This window comes from Nicotiana attenuata, unplaced genomic scaffold (assembly GCF_001879085.1).
Source record: "Nicotiana attenuata strain UT unplaced genomic scaffold, NIATTr2, whole genome shotgun sequence".
Taxonomy (NCBI): Eukaryota; Viridiplantae; Streptophyta; class Magnoliopsida; order Solanales; family Solanaceae; genus Nicotiana; species Nicotiana attenuata.
The window spans coordinates 59,395-78,684 of NW_017671352.1; the positions used below are offsets into that span (position 1 = coordinate 59,395).

A 19,290-nucleotide genomic window follows, 5' to 3' on the forward strand; every position below is an offset into this window, starting at 1 on the left:
CTTTTATTCATTTTTTAAAGAAGATTTAACGTCGTCTAAAATATGTCTTTGGATCATGTCACATGAAATGCACCCATAATCCGAAACACATTTTATTCAACGTTATAAGGATTTGGATTTGGGTCACATGAAATTGCACACCCGATTTTAGGAAAGTAATATTATTAAAGTATGCGCCTAAAGCAACTACGCATTTTTAGCTTTGCCAGGGCCATGGAGATTTGCTAAATGGCATACCTCGGATTCTAGGATTGAACAAAATTAATTGAGTGAGGGCCATGCAATTATCATTTTGTTCGGCATGGCGCACCCCGACTTTATTATTTTTAAAGGTACTAAATTCCGTAGCCATGGCTATTCATATCATCTAATGTGTCATACATTCCCTATGTGAGAGATGCCCAATTACTAAGAAATGCAGAACTCTTTGTTATCCTAAATTGCTACTATATTAATTAACAACTGGTGAATAAATGCCCAGATTAGGCGCTTAAGAGGGGCCTTAGGCATTTGAGCAAACAAAGAGAAGTCTGCTCATGGCCCAGTCCAACTAACGGCAATTTCTAAGAAAACGATTTAATTAAAGCAATTGTTTGGGCCTGGTTTGAGACCCAACAGCCAGACACGGGTGCCTGGCTGGAAATTCTTGAAGCCCATCGCGCTGGCCCAAATGAGAGGCCTGCAGATTTTGTTTCAAATGGACTCATGGTCCAAGGCCCCGTAGGATAGCTCAAATCACAAGCCCAGGTGTCTATACACCCACAAGGAGAAAAATGGGCTTGCCTGCAACCCAGTAAAACAAATACAGCAATGCTGAGCTACACTCTTAGAACATTTGGGCCACACGCTACAGCCCAATTTGTGATCCAACACACACAAACAATTACAACCACAATACTATTAAAAATTCCAGAAAAAAATCTAAAACTAACTATCCTTAAGCATGATCAAAATATGTTCTAACTTTTAAACAAGAGCATGCACGATTTCAGTAATAGCCAGACCCAACATAGATTCCGATCGAAAATTTAACACTCTAGCCTATACTCATCATTTCAGTAAAATCAGTAATGAATACCACAGCATATGCTAAATTCAAATTTAGATGAAATAGATACGAGCAAGCATGTATTAATTAAACCCTACAGTCCCCAAAATCCTATTCAAAACATGCTACACTAGCATCAGTTCTATTCAGCCATTACGATACTCCCAAAGCTTTAACACCATATACCATTTCATGTCCAGAATTATTTCCTAAAACAAAGGAAAAACTAAATAAACCAAATGCTTCAGTACAGTCTCTTGTCAACTAATCCATACAATTAGAAAGGAGATCTAAGAAATGACACACTTAAACACAGGTCTTAGCAAGTTCAGAATCATTTTTGAATAGACATAATCATTTCAACTCTCAACCAAACATATGTCATTCAGAATAGCAAAATACAGGACAGTAGAAGGAATACAACTATAAACTAATGGTACAGTAGCAAAACACTTAGAACTCCAAGCTTTCATTTCTCAATCTTCAATCAAGTGTCACATTGTATGAGTTTCAGGAGTGTGTACCTGGATACAACCAAAATAATTACAAAAGATCAGCAATTGAAATGTAGATTCAGCAGTAATTAGCCAGCAAAACAACCAATAAAACCTGCTTCACACAAACAGTGATGTGCAACAATCAAGTTCAATGAGCCCAGCAACCTTTAAGATGATTTTTGCAACCAACTTCAAACCATTTTTATGCTCGGATGTGACAGAATTATTTCAGGAATTTGAAAATAGCTCAAAATCACTGAAGATCTAATGAAACAGTAAAATTGTATCTCTGCGTATGAATTAGAGTGTTCAAGGCTGCCAAAAATGAAAGAGAAAGGGTCCTTATATAGGCACACCTAAGGCAGCCCAGGCCTGACTAAGCAATACCCTTTTTACCCCTCTTTTTCGATTATTTTTACCCCTTTTACCCCTCTAAAATATGTGAAATCATTGCTCCCTAACAGACTAGTGCTCACCTTATCTTCTAGAGTCTTCTTCCTAACAGAAATGATTCCCTCTCAACCTGAAATCCCTAAATTAACCTTTGCCCAATCAGTTATTACAACCCCTGCCCCTTCCTTTGAGACCCCTAAAGTTTCCCTTTTGTGCAATTAAGACCCTAAGAGTTCCTACTAATTAACAAACTAGGACAAACAACAAAATTCAGAATCAAAGAAACAATGAAGATCAAGCAAACAAATACTGATTCACTTTAAACCTGTAACTAAATCTGAATCTATTTATCAATGAACTTGAAATCAATATGAAACACACATGAACACTTGAATCTATTATGAATTCAGAATTCCAAACAAGAAACTAATATGCATAATTTGAATTAATTGGACACAATACTAATAAACCCTGAATACTAACATGCCGCCATTTCAATTTTCCTAATGAACAAACAACTAAGCAGAATCAACCTAAGAACTACCAAAATCAAAAATGCTGATGACTAAACATACGGCCAAATCAACAATATCATGCAGAAAGCAAAATCAAACAAGGAAAGAGAAAAGAAAGTTACCTGTACTATCCCTTTCAATACTGCAATTACTCACTCAATCCACCAAGCCAAAGAGTGAACTCGAACTACTGTTAATCGTTTGCTCTTAACAAGAACCGTCGACTAACGGATGTTTTGAGTTCACTCAAACATCACACGACCCAAAAAGACGCAAAGGGAAAACAGAAATTAGGGCTCAACATTTCAGATTCGAGATTTGAACCATTTGGGGGTGTTTTTGAGGAAATTGGTGATAGAAGTGGGAAGAGGAAGTGAACGAGGTCCTAGGGTGTGAATTTGGGGCAGTTTGGTGGTAGCGCCGCCACCGGAGAAACTGTGGCGGCGCTTAGGGTTCATGATTTCAAACGAACATTCGAGGAGCTTGAGTGGGTTTCGAGGGAAACTGGGTGGGGATTTGAGATGAGGAGGCAAATGGGAAGCTGTGGTGTTAATTTCACGGCGATTGAACGCCGGCCGCCGCCGTAAGCGATTTCCGGCGGGCGACAGGCGGTGGCTCAGGGGAGGGAGAGAGACGAGTTGTGGGGAGGGTTCTGAGAGAGGGGGTGGGGGTAGGGGCGTTAGGACAGGTTATAGTATTAGGGACACCCCGACTTCTGAGCCGTTAGATGGAGTTAACCTCGAGGGCGTCAGATCTATCCTAAGGAAACGGGTCGTTGGTCGAGTGGGGGGTGGAGGGGGCGTGGNGTCGGGTTAGGGGGTGGAGTTTTGGGCTGGGACGTGACCGNCTAGACCAAAACCATGATCTCTACCCAGCTAGTTACCTATACTACATCACATAGGTTAGAGTAATCTAATCATAATGGCCTGAATCAATTTAAGATGGTAATCTGTACTCAAAATCACCTCTTCAACAAATATTATCATTTGCTTGCATTACACTGATTACAAGGACTCACAGCTGCCTGTAAGACCTATTTTGCCACTAGAACAGGATATTTTCCTTCTCGCATACATACTTAATACACATGCAGCTCTAACACAAAAGTATAAAGGCAGAGGAAGTGTCCATTCTGATAGCTATACATTTTCAAGAAAAAACTTATACAGTCTCGAACTAAACTATAGCCAATATCTCTGTGCTCATCTTCCTCACAACTGCAACCTCTCGAATATATTGCAGTCTCGAACCTCCCAATTTCAGAATACAAATTTGAAGCCTGTAACCAAACTGAAGGATCCCCTGGCTCAAGATCCATTAATTTGCAGCTGCTCTCCTTCCAACATGCTCATTTTGATGAATCCTGCAACTTCGCAAAAGTGAGCTCCAAATCACAGAATCTCCTGTCGATGATGCGTGGTTTACCAACTCTTCTGCCTTGGTGACTAAACCTGCCTGGCCCAGAAGATCCACCATACAGGAATAGTGCCGCCTGTCTGGAAAGACCCCATGAAGTCTCATTGACTCAAAAATCCTTTTCCCCTCTTCAACTAAACCTGAATGGTTGCAGCCCAACAGCATACACAAGAATGTTACTTCATCTGGTTCTACACCTTTTGGATCATTTCTTCAAACAATTCAAGGCATTCACTTCCCATTCCTTTCCGAGCATATGCATTAATTATTGAAGTGAAACCGATGATATTAGGTGAAGGAAATGCTTCAAAATCTTCTGAGAGTACCTAATCTGTCCAGATCTAAATATGCGTCAATCAGAGAACATAATACCATAATATCAAAATCAAAACCTGATTTGATTACACAGCAATGCAATAAATTACAGCTATACAATGATAATGCCTTTATTGTTAAGGACAGACTCACTTCACCAGATCCAATATTTTCACAAACCATCCAATGGAACAGCTCAAACATATCTTGGGGACACCAAGATGCAGCAAAGATGACATCATTGAATTACAAAATTCGAGGCTTATTTCGAGGGAGCTCTGAAAAACAAAAACTGAATTTTTCAATGTCATCATTTTCCCATACATATCAATCAAAGCCGACTGAATGAGGACATTTCCATAATTAAAGCCCAATTTCATAAAAAGAAACTGTACACTTGTTTTCCAAAGAGCAGTTCCTTTTTGCGACTTGATAAATTCAGCAATGCCACGAAAGACATAGCAAATTAAGACCAAATAAAGTTAAGGACTTAGAACACTATGTGAGACAACAATCCTTTTTGTTGGACACACGCAGGACAAGATTGTGACTATTTTCCTAAAACTAACCTATGTGGCTAAAGGTGGCTAAAAATGCAAGATTTGGCTAAGACCCCACAAAGCCAAGAACCTAAGATTCACTAGGAAGACCGGACCCTATGTGGGTTGCCTACGTATCACGCCCCGAAGGACGAGAATTAGGTATGCGTAGTTCGGGCAAATTGGATACAGGCGGAAATTTAAAAAAAAACAACTAACTTTGAGAAAACATATTTTTGTCTTTTTCTTGAAAATGATGAAACATGCAGAATCTTTTGGATTTTCTTTTTCCCTTTTTTATTTAATTTTTGGAAAATGGTGAAAAAGTGCAAAATCTTTTTTTTTTATATTTGAGCTCTCTTTGTTCTTAACACAATGTGGCAAAAGACATAATTGGATCTACTTGCTTTATTTTCACACTTCATCCTCTCTTTTTTTTTTCTTCTTTTTTTTTCTTTTTTTTTCATTGTTTTTTCATTTTCCATTTGCCCTCAGATATCATTGGTCCGCCAAATGACCATTTTACCCTTGAATAAATGCAACATGTAGCACATAGGATGCATTAGGATGGTCTGTTATTTTGGGTATACATGTCCTAGACGGACCTAACCCCTGTGTTGAGTCCCCTAAGTCAAAATGCACATGATGCAGATAAGCGTTCCTACTAGGGATCCGGCATGAGGTCAAGTTATTCTAGGTTCAAAACCTGGGTATATGTTCTAGACTGTGTACCCGAGCGGACAACTCGAGTCGAGGAGGGGGCTACGTACCGGGAACCAAAAGGCCCTCCGGCTTAGTAACTTGTCCGGCCTCTTTCTTATTTCAGGGTATTGACACTAACAGAATAGGGAGTCTCAACCAGTAAGCACATCCCCGGAGGTGAGAAGAGAAGGGTTTCAGCACAGTTTATATACAGTTCAGATAATATCAAAGCGGTAAAAAGAAACATTTTGCACATTTAGCATGAAACATGTAGGAAAATCAGATAAAGCCAAATACAACAATATATCTAAGCTCGAATTCTGAACCCTGAACCAGAGATTCTGGGTTCGATCCCCAGCAGAGTCGCCAGAGCTGTCACACCTCCTTTTTTACCTACACCCGCAAGGGTGTAAAGGAGTTTTTCCAATTAAAGGACAATCAGAACGGAATTTATTATTAATATTCAGAGTCGCCACTTGGGAGATTAATGGTGTCCCAAGTCACCGGTTGAATCCCGATCCGAGGAAATTATGACTCTGTTAACAGTCCGCGAACCAGAAATCCGAGTAAGGAATTCTGTTAACCCGGGAGAAGGTGTTAGGCATTCCCGGGTTCCGTGGTTCTAGCACGGTCGCTCAACTGTTGTATTTGATTTTATCTGATTTCAAAACATGTTCTAACCTATGTGTCTTTTATTAGTAAACCGCTTTTATTTCTATTTTTAATAAAAATTGCAACGTCGTGAAAATGCGTCTCGAACCACGTCGCACCAGTGCACCCGTGATTGTTAACACATTTCGACTTCGTTGAGATTTGGATTTGGGTCACATAAATGTGCACCCAAATTTTAGGAAAGTAATATTATTAAAATACGCGACTAATGCAACTACGCGTTTGCACTTTGCGAGGGCCATGGAAATTCCGCTAAATGGCATGCCTCGAATTCTAAGGTTAAAGGATTGTACTCAACTAAAGCAAACTACGGGGTTCATGGTTCTTAGCGGCCTAAGTAGGCTCCTAACGAGTCAATAAAGAAATTAAAGATAAAACAAAAGTAAAATACTCATTTCACGTTCGATTTCATCTCTCACTATCCGATATCCATCATCCATAATATAGCCAAATCAAACAAAATAACAAATCCCCACACCACTGTAGCATCCAAAACTCATTGAGAAAGAGAAAAAAAATCTTGCAATGAAACGAACTCACCACAGATTCAAACTTAAACTACTGTACTATAGGAAAGATGAATTAAGGCCTCGTAGTAAACCTATTGAAGTTCCAGATAAAACAGTGTTCTAATCTTGTTAATCTTGTAGCATTCCATGAGTGAGCCTTAACCAATTTTGTTCAATCTACCAAAATAAAATGAAACAAAACGACAAAGCAAAAAAGCTTGATACTTGCTAACTGACCGATGAGTTAACTACACCTATTTTCTCTTACTTTTGGTGAGGGACACGGGAAATAGAATTTGCTTACACTTCAAATGAACAAGTTTAGCATCAATTACTATCGAAAACAAGGTAACCAAGCAAACAGGGCATCAAGCACACCTGAAGATCCAACAACCACAATTCATGAATCTGAGCATCGACGGGCGTGGATTGAGCTCAAAATTATCCAAAAAAAACTGAATACAAACTATGATAACTCTGTTAAATATCAATTTCAACCATAGCAAAGGAGCGAGCAAGACATGTAGACATTATCACTAGACACGATCATAGCTTAGCATTTTCAGAGAAGAATCAAGTCCGAAGTAGACTAAGCTAGGTGATTGCACTTCTTACTAAAACTGGCCGGCGACTTAACTTGTCATGACCACACTGAATCAACAACATACACAGATTATCAAGAACGAATTCAGTAACATCAAACCANGCCGCCACCGGAGAAACTGTGGCGGCGCTTAGGGTTCATGATTTCAAACGAACATTCGAGGAGCTTGAGTGGGTTTCGAGGGAAACTGGGTGGGGATTTGAGATGAGGAGGCAAATGGGAAGCTGTGGTGTTAATTTCACGGCGATTGAACGCCGGCCGCCGCCGTAAGCGATTTCCGGCGGGCGACAGGCGGTGGCTCAGGGGAGGGAGAGAGACGAGTTGTGGGGAGGGTTCTGAGAGAGGGGGTGGGGGTAGGGCGTTAGGACAGTTATATATTAGGGACACCCCACTTCTGAGCCGTTAGATGGATTAACCTCGAGGGCTCAGATCTATCCTAAGGAAACGGGGTCGTTTGGTCGATAGGGGGGGTGGAGGGGGGCTGGATCGGGTTAGGGGGTGGATTTGGGCTGGACTGACCGGGTCTGGGGGTGGATTTTGATTTGGGCTAAACCAAACTGGCCCAAAATCAGCCTTTCTTCTAATTCTTTTCTTTTTCTTTTTCCAAATTAATTTACATCCTAAATCAACTCTTAAACTAAATTAATTTCCCAAATTAAACTAATTACTCATCATAGTATTTACAATAATTAATTAATTCCCAAATTAAAAGAAACTGCAAAATTTAAAGTTAAAAAGTTAAAAAAAATGCAAAGTGAGTCATTTTTTGTGATTTTCATTTTACAAAATAACCTAATTACTAATTAATTCTTAAAAGGCACAACTAAATCCTAAATGCTCATGCAACACATTTTTGTATTTTTCCCCAATTAAAATGCACAGACAAAAATGCACACAATTAATAGAAAATGCCACGAAAATCCACAGAATTGCAAACACTGAAAGAAATTATTTTATTTTGAATTTATGGGAGTAATTCATATAGGGCAAAAATCATGTGCTCACACCTATTCCCTCGACCGACTCCTGGCCTCACCATTCCCTTTAGATTGTCTTCTAACCATGCTGGGTAGAGGGGTTCGCACCCTGCATGATGCCTGTTAGGCTCAATGGTGTTCTTTTCCACAATGATCTTGCAGTGCCACATGTGCTGAGCTTGGCACTTGTAAGGGACATCATCATCCTGAAAGTCTGCTCTGAAATGACTCATCTTGGCAACCCTTGGTACAACCTGTCTCCTGCCTGCTTGCCTCATAACTCGGATAGGGACATAAGGGTATATTCCTCTCAACCCAATCAACACCAAGTGTGGAGCGTCTCTGGATCTGATGATGAATTCGTCTGTTGGGAACCATTCAAACATCCATTGCACTTGTTCCTCGGTCAGATTGTTGAAGAACTCCACCCACTCTTTGGCACTTTCCGGCTGAGCAAACCTGTACGGAATGTAAGTCATCCACTTGGGGTGATGGAAGGCAATATGGTCGTTCCAAGTCCTTCGCGAAAGTTCTTGGTGATACTGGCCCCTTTGAAGATGTTCTAATAACCACAACTGCAGCAACATGTTACAGCCCTCAAATGCTTGATCCCCCTTTGACAGCGCTCCAGAGCCCTATAGATGTCGGCTATGATCATGGGAACTATAGTGTATGTCTGTCCGTTGATCCCTTCCATCAAAGTCTTGGCGACCATGGCCAATCTAGTATGGATTCTTTCTCTTTTCATCGGGAACAATATCAGGCCCAAGAAGCACACAATGAACATGAAGACTCTACGGTGGATGTGTCCTAGAGAAGTGATAGAAAGCTCTCCATGGAAGGTACGGTAGGATTTGCTATGGGCGTATCTCTCATACATGTATTCGAAGGGTATGTAGGATTTCTTTAGGCATTCCAAGTCAGAATTTTTCTTCAGCCCCATCAACTTTAGGAACCCTTTACCAGTACGGTTCTCCGGTACTAACAACCCAGGGCTATCCCAAGTCAGTCCCGCAAGTCCCCAATTTCTTCTAGGAGTGGTGTCATTTCCATATCTCCGAAATGGAACACAACCCTTTCATGGTCCCAGAACAAAGTGGCAGCCTCTATCAACCTATTGTTTGGCTGAATGTCTAGTAGAGAAGGTAAATTGCCCAAGTGCTTCTCACGTGTTTCTTGTCACTTGAGGAAAGGTCCTCCCACCAATCTAGTAGCAATGGTGGAATGTTGCTGACCATACCGAATATGGGGACCTCATGCCTCATTTTTTGCAAAACAAAAAGGTTAGGCCTTTCTCCCCCACTAGACTCGACTATTTGTACATTCATGATTAGCATATTGGCATTTAGTTCTCTAAAATAATGCACAAAATGTGATTGTGTCCTTCCGGATTATGGAAACCCCGTTGGACTTTGGATAAGGCTCGTCTTAAATGATTATTATGTGGACAACATATTAATCCGACTAGGTTTGACCATGATGCATGCATAGTTACGATCAGAGTAAGGTTACTATGAGGGTGTAGACTGGCACCCTCAAGCGGACAACTTGAGGGGGAAAGACACAGAACTGTCGACTGCACCGCTGATCGACTATTTTTACGCAAATAAGCCTTTATGAATTTAAGGGTAATAAATTGGAAGAGCGCAACAACTCATCAAGCGTTGCTATAGGATTTGATACGCACGACTGGAATATGATGTGGAACATGAATTATGCAACAATAAACATGTTGTTAGGTATTTGCACGTAAGAAAATAATAAATGCAGTATTTAAATAATTGAAGGACAGTTACAGAAAGGGAACAAAGAGACAAGTCAGTTTCAGGAATAAAAAGAATGATAAATGCTTTATAAATAGACAGTTAGATTCAAATAAGGGGAAAGGGTACGGGATAAGGCATGCTTGGACTAATTCACAAAAGTAAGTTCGTTATGGTAAGAGCCTAAAATCCCCAGCAGAGTCGCCATACTGTCGCGCCCCCTTTTTCCTCCTCGCGAAGAAAGTCCGGGTTTCGACACTCATGGGGAATCGACTCGTTTCCTTTTGGGATTTGGGTATTTAAAGAGTCGCCACCTAACGGATTATGGTGCATTAGGTCACCTAGAGCGGTTAACTCATGAAACAGTTTGCATTACCAGAGATTAGGGTAAGGGATCAAAATAACCTCGAGGGGAAGGTGTTAGGCACCCCTCGCGGTCCACAACTGTGGGTCCCGACCGGACTTAAACTATGTGAATTAGTCCTTTTACAAACAATTTCAACACATATTGTCAAATAAAGGCATGTTTTAACATTCTAAACAAATGTATGATTCAGGTAATGGAAGCAAGGGAGAGGTTTGAACAATTTGCACACATATATACGTAAAGAAAAGGAAGTTCATTTAAAACACATAGGAATTGGGAAAGGGGAGTCCTAGGTTGATTAGCCTACAAGATCATACCCACACAATGCCCGATAACCACTCCTCAATGAGGGGCTACACGTGACATTAGCGCGTAGTCATCATATCCTCACTACCCGATTCCCTCCCCTTGGTCATAGCCTAAAGCGTTCTAGCAACCTTGAAAGATATCCTATGCGTGCACTACCCGTCCCTTACTTGTGGCCCTGGAGGTATTTAGGACCTCTAATTTAGGTAGTTCTAGACCATCCAAAGGTACTTAAAGGAGAAAAATCTAGGCGTCAACCAAAACAAATTAGGATTGCATTAAAGAGGGAACAATTAGAGGCTCACATTTTACCTCCACAAACAGAACAAGTGCACGTCTGAAACAACAGTTTTCAGATATTTAAGAGGAACTCAAGAACATGACATCTAGGTGAGCAGAAAATACGCAGTATGGAGTTAAGACCAAAGTGTCAAAGACCTATTTAGTTTGCCTACTGATTTTAGACCTGTTGAATTTGAGCAGTCACAAATGACAAGGCGTAGTTTTACAATTGCAGAATTTTAGTCGCCCTACGGGCTTGCTTAGGCGTATAATAGTGATGTCTAATGAGCGTGGTATCTAATCATTGCTCAGGAATGCGGCAAAATAGTAAACAATTTTAAACGGGCAACATGGATCCTATAGGAATGCTTTCTAGTGATGTTAACTAACACCGCATTTAAGAGATGAGTGGGTCAGTTAATTAAACTGATTCAGAACCTACAGGTGTGAATTAAACTGATTTTAAGTCTAACTAAACTGGTTTTAGATCCTATAGGCGTGATATCTGATTAAACATAAGGTGAAGCAAGCAGAATTTATTTGACCAAAGCAAAATCCCTATAGGCACGATTTCTATTAAAGCTGATTTTAAATCCTATAGGCATGATTTCTAAGTAAATGCAATTTGAATACATGCTGTAATGGGAACTGAACCTTAGTTACTTTACACCCTATAGGAATGATATCTAAGTGAACATCGCAGCAAATTTACAGGCATGTTATTAGGATGCAAGATTGATTTTTGAATCCTATTGGCATGATGTCTAAGTGAACAAACATTGAACAAACATTGTAACAACTTATAGGCATGATATATAGACAACATATTGTAACGTCCTACATGCATGGTTTCTAAGAATCTAAGCATTCTTTTAAAATCCTATAGGCAGGATATCTACCCGTTCCCCAACAAAATATGCATAATAATACCTCCCATTTTACTAATTTCCCAATATCTATTTAGAAATATTATTACAGACCAAGAACTATATAAATTACATAAATACAAATATACATTACTCTATAGGGTGTCACACCTCCTTTTTCCTACACCCCGGGAGGGTATAAGGGAGTTTTTTCCAACTTAAAGTGACAAGCGAAACGGGATTATTTATTTATTAAATTCAGAGTCACCACCTGGGATATTTAGGGTGTCACAAGTCACCGGTTCAATTCCGAATCGAGGAAAAGATTGACTCTGTATTATAGTTCGCGAATCAGAAATCCGGGTAAGGAATTCTGTTAACCCGGGAGAAGGTGTTAGGTATTCCCGAGTTCCGTGGTTCTAGCACGGTCGCTCAACTATTATAATTAGACTATTATCTGATTTTAGAACATTTTGAAACTATGTGTACTTTAACTTTAAAACCGCTTTTATTTATTTTAAAGAAGATTTAACGTCGTCTAAAACATGTATTTGGACCGCGCCACATGAAATGCACCCGCAATCCGAAATACATTTTATTCAACGTTATTAAGATTTGGATTTGGGTCACATGAAATGCACACCCGAGTTCAGGAAGGTAATATTATTAAAATAACGCGCCTAAAGCAACTACACGTTTTTTAATTTTGCGAGGGCCATGGAAAATTTGCTAAATGGCACGCCTCGTGTTCTATGGATTTAAAATATTAGTTAAGCGAGGGCCATGCATTTTGGGGTTTTGTTCGGCACGGCACATCTCAATTTATTCTAACCAAAGGTTTCTAACTTAGCTCATGAGGGCCATAAACTATTTATGCTATTAAATGTGGCTCACCTCAATGATCAAAGGAGTCCAGGTAACTAACTAAAGGCCCAAAATGACTTGAATTCCACCTAGGTAGGCAAACAACTTAATCTTTAAGAATCAGTAAAAATGGAACAACATTTGGTTAGATGAAACCCAATTGAAATAGGCACAAATCTCATTCTGTTATTTTGCATATTGGAAAACAAAGGCAAAGGTTTAATGGAAGCCTACATCGCGTCTTGGACTCGAGGACAATACTGGGCCGATGTTAAAGGACCAATTGCCAAGTCCAGCACCAAATTAAAATCATTCTCATTGCACAATTAATTGCTTGCGATTCAATTAAGCAACTACGTGAAACATGAGATGAAACTAACTTTTATTTCTGAATTTTAACTAGCAACTAATCATTATGAGTTGGAAAACAACGAATCTAACTTAAACATGCTCATGATTAACACCAAAATAAACCAATGCTTCTGAATTTGAGCCCCTTAACTGAGCATTCTGAATTGAACCCAACTAATCTACATTAAGCATGCACAAAATCAACAACAAAATAAACTGACACCTGCTTCTATTATTCGAATAATCTGGACCAATCCTTCCCCTTAAACACAAGTCCAACACCCACGAAATTAAAAAAAAACACATTATGCCAAACTAATATATGAATACATGATCAACCTAACACAATTAACATGTTACCAAAGCCTAAATGAACTATTCAGCAAACAAATCCCAATACCATTTACATTACAAGGTTCCCCAAGAATGCATATATGTGCTGAATTTAACTCGGTTAACCGACTATTCCCAAGTCTTATAACATTCCCGAATCTAATGTAAATTAACGAATTCGAACATTCAGAATAAAACTACCTAGCATACATTAGGAATCAAGTAACTAAAACAGACATTTTATAGAAAACTACAGATAGAACTATTGTCATTTTTCAACTTCATTTTTCATTTCCCTCTTCAAATTGGATTTCACATTGGGTAGAGATAAAAAATGTACCTGGAAATGGACAAAGGAAATAGGTAAGGAGCAATAAGCTGCAGTAGAGATATCAAATAGGAAGAAGCACCACAGAATCAGCTAAACCCAGATTCGAATAGTCAAAATAGTGAAATCAACTTCAGGCATTCAATAGAACAGTAAAACCAACCCCAAAGCTTGAACCAGAATTTCCCAAAACCCCTATTCTAATCCATTTCCACCCTCATATGAATCAAAGTTGTTTCGGAAATTGAGAGATTCAAAAAATCACTAAAAAGTTTAATGAAACAGTAAAAAGGTTCAGTCGTTTTATTTTCTGGATTTTTATCTCTTCTCATCTCTGCCTTGAAAGGCAAGAATGAGATGCCTTTATAGGCAAGGCAATAGGGCAACAATAGAGAGATCAGATTTTTATTTTAGCCCCTTTCATGTTTTAATTTTTGCCTCGATATCCCTATTTAGTTTTCAGAATTTCAAAACAATCCCAAAGTCAGCTTCTAAGAAGCTTCCTAATCAGTTATACAAAGATTCCCCTAAGCAATTACCCAAAACTACCCCCCATACCCCTGTTATTTACCCCTGAAACCTATGGGTATGGGTCATGGGTCAATGACCCAATTTTCTAAAACAAAAATGAATCGGATTTTAACCCAAACCCACCCCACAAGATCAGAAGCCCAAACAGCCCAAATTGTCACTTGCCCTATTATCAAATTGCAACCTAAAATACCACATGCTAACTTGTTTCATCGATTTAAGAAATTAGCCTAAGTGATTTACTAATTCAACCTTAACCAAACGAACAATTTTAAGCTAAAACTCCACCTACTCATGCATGAATAAAAGAACTCCGGGACAAAAATGAAAAACAAAACAAGAAGAAGAGAAGGAACAGAGAATAATAAAAAAAACAAGGAGGAAAGAATAAATCAGAGACAGAAAAGAAGATACCTATTATACTTCGGACCAAGGAAAGATAGGCTTGAATCTTCATATCTTCGGATTTCCGGTCAAATTTGATATTAATCATATGTTCTCATAGAGAACAAACAAATAAAATCACATTAGACCTGAATCGTCCGCAAAATCTCGATTTAGGTTCTATGGTTCGACTTGTGATCTAATATTCGAAGAGTGCTGGGGATATTCGAAGGAAATTGTTCTGAGATTTGGGAAGAGGGGGTTGAGGGGGCTCTAGGGTGTTAATCTGGTGGCGTTTGGAATAGGCGCCGCCACCGGTGGTGGGAATTTTTGGGCGGTGGGGGGGTAACGAGTTAGGACAGTTATATAATAAGCCTACCCCCACTTCCCCACCATTAGATCAAGTAAACCTCGACGACCCAGATCACACTTTAATATAAACGGGGTCGTTTGGATTGGGTAGAGGCGGACCGGGTTATAGACGGGTATTGGGCTGGGACAGGCGGGTGCAAAGGGGGAAAGATTTGGGCCTGGGTAAATTAAGTGAATTATGCCCAAATTGGCTCTCTTATTCTTTTATTCCATTTCTTTTCAATTTTTCCAAAAATTCTTTTTCCTTCTTATTCCAAAATTAGATTAAAATCTAAATTATTTTCTAGAACCTAATTATCCTAAAAAAAATACTAATTAAACCTAGATGATAATTATCACAATTAATAAAAGGAACAAATTAAAAGAAAAACTAACAAAATCAAAGTTAAAACTAAAAGGTGCAAATTATACTATTTTTTTGTGATTTTCCTTTTTATAAAATAACTTAATTACTAATTAATTCTTAAAAAGCAAAGTTAAATCCTAAATGCACATGCCACACATTTTTATATTTTTCATTAATTAAATAAAATAAACGTGCACAGATAAATGCAAACAATTGACAGAAAAATGCCACAAAAATCCACAAAATTGCAAATAATGGAAAAATTATTTTGTTTTGAATTTACAGGAGTAATTCATATAGGGCAAAAATCACGTGCTCACAGCTGCCCGTCTTTGCTCAGAAACACAAAGAGTTTTCGTGCAAAGATAAAGTGAGCGCATACGAGCGATTTTTGCCTGTTTGAAAACTCCGTGGGAAACATTTTTGAAAGATTTGACCGCACCCTGCTTCCGAGGTTGCCTACATATCCTTGGCTAAAAAGAAATCAGGTCAGTGTAGTTCGGGAAGGTTTGGTAGCTGGGACTACCATGAAGCTGTGATTTCACAGTTGCTGCTACTGCTTACTGGACCCCTTATTACACCCGACAAAATAAAAGAAGCTAGACTAAGCTATGATCTATGAATTACAAGAATCCTATCTAGTCTTCAAACTTGATCCTGTGTTTCCTGTTGCCTTTTGACTTGTATTCTCCAGGTGAAATTCCTTTGCTGCCGACTTGAATTGTAATCTGAGATGCTTTTCCTTTCCTCCAGGTGGATGCCTGATTACTAGACTTGAACTATATTTCTTTGAAACTTGGACTGTCTTCCCTTGTTCTCCAGGTGGGCTCCTGATTGCTGAAACTTGAACTGTATTTTCTTGCTCTCTAGGTGGGCGCCTGATTGCTGAAACTTGAATTGTATTCCCTTGTTCTCCAGGTGGGCTCCTGATTGCTGAAACTTGAACTGTATTCCTTTGTTCTCCAGGTGGGCTCCTGATTGCTGAAACTTGAACCGTATTCCCTTGTTCTCCAGGTAGGCTCCTGATTGCTTAAACTTGAATTGTATTCCCATGCTCTCCAGGTGGACGCCTGATTACTGAAGCTTGAACTGTATTCCCTTGTTCTCCAGGTGGGCTCCTGATTGCTAAAACTTGAACTGTATTCCCTTGTTCTCCAGGTGGGCTCCTGATTGCTGAAACTTGAACTGTATTCCCTTGCTCTCCAGGTGGGCGCCTGATTGCTGAAGCTTGAACTGTATTCCCTTGTTCTCTAGGTGGGCTCCTGATTGTTGAAACTTGAACTGTATTCCCTTGTTCTCCAGGTGGGCTCCTGATTGCTGAAACTTGAACTATATTCCCTTGCTCTCCAGGTGGGCTCCTGATTGCTGACACTTGAACTGTATTCCCTTGTTCTCCAGGTGGGTGCCTGATTACCAAACTCGAACTGTATTCGCTTATTCTCTAGGTGGGTGCCTGATTGCCAAAACTCAAAACTGTATTCCCTTGTTCTCCAAGTGGGTGCCTGATTACCAAAACTTGAATTGTATTTCCTCGTTATCCAGGTGGGTGCCTGATTACCAAAACATGAATTGTATTCCCTTGTTCTCCAGGTAGGTGCCTGATTACCAAAACTCGAATTGTTTTCCCTCGTTATCCAGGTGGGTGCCTGATTGCCAAAACTCGAAACTGTATTCCCTTGTTCTCTAGGTGGGTGCCTGATTACCAAAACTCGAATTGTATTCCCTTGTTCTCCAGGTGGGTGCCTGATTACCAACAACTTGAACTATATTCTAAAATCGCTACTTCCCCTTGTTCTCCAGGTGGGTGCCTGATTTCAACAAAAATAGACAAAACAAAGAATATTTTCTGCCCCAGTTTGGTAGCTGGGCACATATGTGAGTGTTAAACTGACTCATGTTACCAAATATTACATAGAATTTGAAAGCTAGGTCCCATTATCTAGGGGGGGGGGGGTCCTGACAACTCTTAATTAAACGACGGTTTTAAATCTAAATTCTATCTTCTAAAGGTGTGACTTCCGCTAAATCTTGTTACCTAAGAGGGTCCTGAAGATAAAAAATCAAGTGTTATCTTAAAAGTGACAATTTTTTTACGGCTGAATTACACTACCCTACAACAGAGCTTACGCTAAATCTTGTTATCTAATGGAAATCATAAAGCTAGGTCCCATTATTCAGGAGGGTCCTAAAAATTCCTAATTGAATCTTTTTTTAAACATGCAATCTTTGAAACCAACTTATATTCCTTTGGGGTTCATTTATGCTAGATTATGCTACTCATGATTGTTTTGAATTTTAAACTAGGTCCCATTTTCCAGGAGGGTCCTGAGAATTTATGGTCAAACCTGTCTGGTGCTTGCCTTTCCTTACTGAGGGTCCCTCCGAAACAATCAAAATTTTCTGCCCCTGTTTCAATCAAAGAAAAATCTTGTCAGTTTAAAATGTGGTGGTTGGTTTTGTGGTCTTGAACTTTGAGGGCGATTGCTCCTTCACTTCCTGTGGTATCTTTGGTTTCAACTCGAAAGACCTTGCCTGTTTATTGACTGACCGCTTTTTCTATCATCTTTATCACAGAAAATACCTCTTCTCCTTTCAGACCCAATATCCTCTATTTGTTGCATTGCTCATGAACTGGCATCTACCAAACCTTTGTGTCTCACATGAATCCCAAAGCACGTCAATTGCCACCCACTCTGTGTGTATGCTGTTCTTTATTGACTTAAACCACTGGCCTTGGCCTTGAGGTCTGTTGCTTCTTCACTTGCCATGATAACTTTGATTTCCGCTTGGAAGACCTTGCTTGTCACTGGTTAACCACTTTCTTCGTCAATCTTATCACAAAAAATACCTTTGATCCGTTCCAACCCGACACCCTCTATCTGTTGCATTGCTTATAGACCAACATTTACCAGACCTTTGTGTTTCACATGAATCTCAAAGCACGTCAAATGCCACCCACTCGGTGCATATGCTATTCCTTCTTGACTTAAACCACTGGCCCAGGCCTTAAGGTCTGTTGCTCCATCGCTAGCCATGATAACTTCGATTTCTTCTTGGAAGATCTTGCTTGTCACTGGTTTACCACCCTTTTTGTCAATCTTATCACAGAAAATACCTTTGATCCGTTCACCCTAGCCCTCCTTCTGTTGCATTGTCCATGAATTGATATATACCAAGCCTTTGTATTTCAAACGAATCCCAAAGCATGTTGATTATTACCAGCTCAGTGCGCTTGTTGTTCTTTCCCGACTTATGACACTCTGATGTGCTAGCCAGATCCCATTTTGTGCAATTGGAAAGCTGGTGGAAAATTTTGAAATCATTTCTCACTTGTTATGACCAAACAGACTCAGGAAGAGGAAGTAAACAGGACAAAAAGACCAGAGTAAAGGACAATAGAAAGAGATGATTCCTAACAAGAAAGCTACAAAGTAGAAGCCTATCAGATGTGATACCAACTCTAATGACCATGACATGCACCTGTGGATATTCTGTTAAGCAAGTCTGATGTTCAGCTCTTGTTGTACCTTTTCGCCGTGAAACTGGGCTTCAATGCTCCGATTATCCAATCTGATTCACAATCCTTATTCGACTTGTAGTGCCCGAAGGGTTTTCACCACCAAGCCTCTCTCATTTTGGTCTTTTTCTCAACTCACCATCGCCTTATGGTGCCCGTGAAGGTTTTCACCAATAAGACTCTCTCGTTTTTGATTTCTCTCAGCTTTTATTGCCTTACGGTGCCCGTGAGGGTTTTCACCAATAAGACTCTCTCATTTTTTCATTTTCCTTGTTTGGACCAGAGTGTTGCCCCTGATATGATTCACTTCTACTTTCTCGCCTTGGCATCTCTCGAAGACTGATCGAAATGTCTTCCTTTGGACCGTAATATGGGCTTTTGGATAGGGTTAGAAAGAAAGGGTATCAAAAGGCTCAAAACAACTTGAATGGGTTCAAACTTACAACTTTTGGAATCAAATCTTTTACATAACCACAACTTCTGCCCCAGTTTC

General features: G+C 39.6%; 1 pseudogene; it reads right to left on the minus strand.

Moving 5' to 3' along the window:
* Positions 1–3,770: 3,770 nt before the first annotated feature.
* LOC109207751 lies at positions 3,771–4,644 on the minus strand (annotated as a pseudogene).
* Between the last annotated feature and the right edge of the window lie 14,646 nt (positions 4,645–19,290).